Source organism: Bidens hawaiensis, unplaced genomic scaffold (genome assembly GCF_021521415.1).
Source record: "Bidens hawaiensis isolate Kalapana, Puna unplaced genomic scaffold, B.hawaiensis_p1.1 tig00046706_1, whole genome shotgun sequence".
In the NCBI taxonomy this organism is placed as follows: domain Eukaryota; kingdom Viridiplantae; phylum Streptophyta; class Magnoliopsida; order Asterales; family Asteraceae; genus Bidens; species Bidens hawaiensis.
In genome coordinates, this window is record NW_027498334.1 from 86,389 (window position 1) to 91,440 (window position 5,052).

Consider the following 5,052-nt stretch of genomic DNA (forward strand, 5'->3'; position numbering starts at 1 on the left):
GAGTGGGGACTGTTCGGCCCATCTGTTGTTTGTCCGGCTTCTTGAAACTGGACCGTATCAGAACCAGAAGGCATTGGACTGCTCGGGCTGCTACTTGTATGCTCACTGTGTTGTGACACTTCTGTTCCACCTTCACTGTTTAAAATTGGCCCTAAACCAAAATCAATAGTATTACCCCATATAAATGTGAACAGCCCCGGTTCCATTTTGTCATCATATTCGGTTACGTTTTCCCACTTCCAGCCCCGTTTTTCATCGAATCGACATGTATACACACCACAATTTTCTTATTATTCGGATCATACAAACGGTACCCTCCCGAACCTGGTTCGGACCCGAGATAAACGAGAAGTCTTAACCGATCATCCAACTTTCATAGGTGCTTTGAGACAACACGTTCATAAGCAATGCACCCAAATACCTTTAGATACTCTAAATTCGGATTGTAACCTTTAAACTTTTCGTAAGGGGTTTCTCCTACTAGTGCTCGTGTAGGAGTTCTATTTATTAGATAAGTAGCGTGTCGCACCGCTTCTCCCCATAAATAATTTGGAACGGATCTCGCCTTCATAATACTTCTTGTCATCTCCATTAGAGTCCGGTTACGCTGCTCCACTATGCCATTTTATTGGGGGGGGGGGGGGGGGCATACGGAGCCGTTAGCAAGCGAACCAAACCCTCATCATTACAGAAGTCATTGAAATCGTGTGAGGTGAATTCCCCACCACTATCTGTATGGAACGTATTTATAATCGAGCGGGTTTCTTTCTCGATTTTTGCTTTGAATTTCTTAATTAAACCAAGTGCATCGCTTTTATTTTCCAACAGTAAAGACCACATAAAACGCGAGTAATCATCAATTAATACCAAAATATAAGCTTTACCGGTTAGCGTGGGGGGAGTAATCTGTCCACAAAGATCACCATGTATTAACTCCAACATCCTTGAGGCTCTAAATTTTGCTTTCTTTGGAAACGAATGCTTCGTTTGTTTGCCAACCATGCATGCCTCACACAATTAATTTTGATCTTTAATAACTGGTACACCTTTGGCTAAGTTGTTCATCAGTTTAACCGAACTGAAACTTATGTGACCGAGTCGCGCATGCCATAACCATGATTCTTCGTCTATTTTGGCTTGTAAACAAACCGTATTCCCGACTTTTAGTCTTATTTTAATCTGATGGGGTTTCGCATGACCTTCATGAGTAATCTTCCACCACTATCGCGCATCGTTAAGTACTCTCCCTTCATCCGAATATCACAACCCGACTCGGTTGCCTGACCCAAGCTAATAACATTATTTTGGAGATCCGGAATGTAATAAATATCTGTCAGTAATTTTTGTTCGCCACTTTTACCTTCGAACAAAATTGACCCTTTTCCTTTAATTTCAACACATGAACCGCCCCCAAAACGCACTCGACCAGTTATTCGCTCGTTTAACTCAGCAAAATAATCATGCTTACCTGTCATGTGATTGCTTGCTCCATTGTCTAGGTACCATATGTCATCTTCACCGGAATCATACTTCGTTGGCATCACTTTGTCTTCGTTAAGATATACGGTTTCCCGCACACCTTCCATCATAAAGAACGAAGCGTCGAGACCTTTTGTTTCATTTTCGTTGGTCATATTCAGATTTGCTTCTTCATCTTTCCGAAACCGGTCGGGGCACCTCGAGACAAAGTGCCCGTATTCGTCGCACCTGTAGCATTTAATTTTTGATAAATCTCGTTCTTTTCCTTTTTCTCTCCTATCATCACGCTTCTTGTTGTAGTCTCGGTTACTACGGTCATGTGAATTATCGCGACCGCGACCCCGACCTCGTGAGGCATAGGATCCCCGACCTCGACCCCTGCTTGATTCACGACTACGGTTAAATGACGATTCTGATTTAGTAAATAGTAACTTACTTTGACTACTGTCACACCCCGACCAAAGGCGTCGGAACATGCCGGGGTGCAACGATTGCCCCTAAGCGCATGACACTATTTAAAGCGACAATATTTAACAAACGCATTTCATTTCACAACATCGAAAATCTCACATAACCAAATATTCATAAGTCAAATACAACAAAATATCACGAAATTTAGCAAGTCAAATATTGTTCATTTTTTGCTAATATCCTAACGGTATTTGTGACGTTTTCTTCACCGAACTCCATAATCAACCTAGATGCAAACCTGTAGCATTTCATAAAATAAAGTTTGTCAACACAAAGGTTGGTGAGCAATTCATAAGTTTGAACAATAAATATATAGTATGAAAAGCCACAAAACTAGTATACAAAACCGTAAATAATAGATATAAACTTGGATAAATAGTTATCGCTAACAAGTTAGCGACACCCAACTATAAGGGGTTGCCAAATAGTTTAGGATTTTATAGTTATCGTTAATTGCATTACGTTAACGACACCTTGCCATGAGGGGTTGCCAAATGGTCTAGGATTTATAGTTCCACCATCCAAAAACGGTAAACAAATAGGCAAATAAGCATAGAACACCAAATCGAGCAATTATTCAAGTAAAGTATACAACAATATTTGTGGTTTAAGACACAAGTATAAAACATTTAGTTTAGATAAGATGAAATGTCACCCCCAAAATAAAAGATAGAAAACTGTCACACCCTCAAAATCCACTAACGGAGTTTTACCGTCAGAGGGTGTGAACTGGCAGGATCGGAATCATCAGTTATATTCAAACCATAAAATAAAGTTTCAAAACCATGAAAACGTTTACGAGTAATTAAATGCAGAAGCGTAAAAACCTTTAATCTCAACCAATTTTCATATTTACACTTCGTTACAGTCACTTAAACATCAAATACACATTCTGTCCAGAAACTGTTTGCATCCAAACTCAACATATTAACAATCTATGAACTATCATGCATTCATATGACCCTCTAGACTCCATAAACACCATCCATGCACATCAATTACATATTACATACTTGATTAGGGTTTGTGTTTGAACTCAAATCAAAGACACAACAATTTACATGCAACAAGATTCAATCTAGTTATCAAATCATCATCCAAATAACAACAATCATAATAACTATACACACACACCAAAATCGGCTGCTAGGGTTTACAATTAACCCAACAAACATCAAAATCAATTAACAAGGATGTGAAGGATGATCAATTATACCTTCCTAGCACCTAGTTCTTCAATCAAACACTTGATTTGATGGTTGAATGTGTGTATAGAGTGGACGGCAGCCAAGGGAAGGGGGTTTGGGGTTTCCGATCGGGGTTAGGGAGAAAGAGAATAGGTTAGGGTTAAGGTTATTAGTATATATTTATAATAATAATAAGTTACACTCAAGTCCCTCCACTTCTAAGTATTACTTTTCTAGCCTAACTAACTTGTTTTCATCTTGAGTTAACGTTTATAACCATGTTATCACCTAACACATAAGTCTAACACATAATTATCACATAATTACTGTTTTGACGTTTTTCGTTTATTTATCAATCGTTTGCGTTTCGGTGCAATTCCCGAAAGACTACACATGTAGTAAGTGTTAAGCGTCATTTAAACCCTAGTTTAAATGTAATGAAGTGTGCGTTATAGATTTAGTGATCTTAAGTTTGAATTGACGGAGTTGAGTTAACGGAGTTAACCTGAAATTGACGATTGTCACATCATTCCCATGTTAAAGAATTTTCGTCCCGAAAATTTGAGTCAAGTCGTGATGAGTGTCTGAAAGAGTAAGAAAAAAAATTTCAGTTTGTCATATCATCCCCTAGTAGAAAGAAATTTCGTCCCGAAATTTAATTCATACCTCCGGTGATGTCTGACGCTTTGCCGAGTTTCGCAGTTTTCTGTGTTTGGTTAGCCCTTCAAAAAGCTGGGGATACTTTTTCATCATTTGATCCTCGCGTTCCCACGTGAACTCCGGTCCACGTCTCGAGTTCCAACGAACTTTAACGATTGGAATTTTGCTGTGTTTGAGCGTTTTGGTTTCCCAATCCAAAACCTCGACTGGTTCCTCAATGAAACGTAACTGTTCATCAACTTGCAGTTCCTCCAAAGGAACTACTTGGGTTTCATCGGACAGGCATTTCTTCAAATTTGATACGTGGAATACATCGTGTACGCCACTGAGTTCTGTTGGTAGGTCCAGTCGGTACGCCACCGGACCAATGCGCTCAGTTATCCGGTACGGACCAACATACCGTGGGTTGAGTTTGTTTCGCTTCCCAAAGCGAACCACACCTTTCCAAGGTGAGACTTTGAGTAACACTCGATCGTTCACTTGAAATTCGAGGGGTTTTCGGCGCTTGTCGGCGTAACTCTTTTGGCGATCTCGTGCTGCTGCCATGCGATTTCGGATTTGAACAATCTTTTCCGAAGTTTCGAGTACCAGTTCCGGACCAGTGATTTGGCTGTCACCCATCTCTGCCCAGCAGAGTGGTGATCGACACCTCCGTCCGTACAGCGCTTCAAACGGCGCTGCCTTAATACTTGCGTGGTAGCTGTTACTGTACGAAAACTCTACCAAGGGTAAGTGGGGTTCCCAACTTTTTCCGAAATCCAATACGCAGGCACGCAACATATCCTCCAGGGTCTGAATAGTTCGCTCACTTTGCCCATCCGTCTGAGGATGGTATGCTGTGCTCATATCGAGACGGGTGCCTAGTGCGCTTTGCAGCGACTTCCAAAAGTGCGAAGTGAAACGAGAATCTCGATCAGAAATGATTGAGACAGGCACTCCGTGTCTAGACACTACTTCCTTCACGTAAACACGAGTCAGTCTTTCCATTTTGTCCGTTTCTTTAATCGCTAGGAAGTGTGCCGATTTAGTCAACCGGTCAACGATCACCCAGATGGTATCGCATCCCGTCGGTGTCTTAGGTAAACCCGTAATAAAATCCATTGAGATGTGTTCCCATTTCCACATTGGGAGTTCCGGTTGTTGCAGTAGACCAGATGGTTTCTGGTATTCTATCTTGACTCTGGCACAAGTCAAGCATTTGCTCACGTAGGTGGCAATGTCGGCTTTCATGTTCGGCCACCAGTAAAGTGCCTTT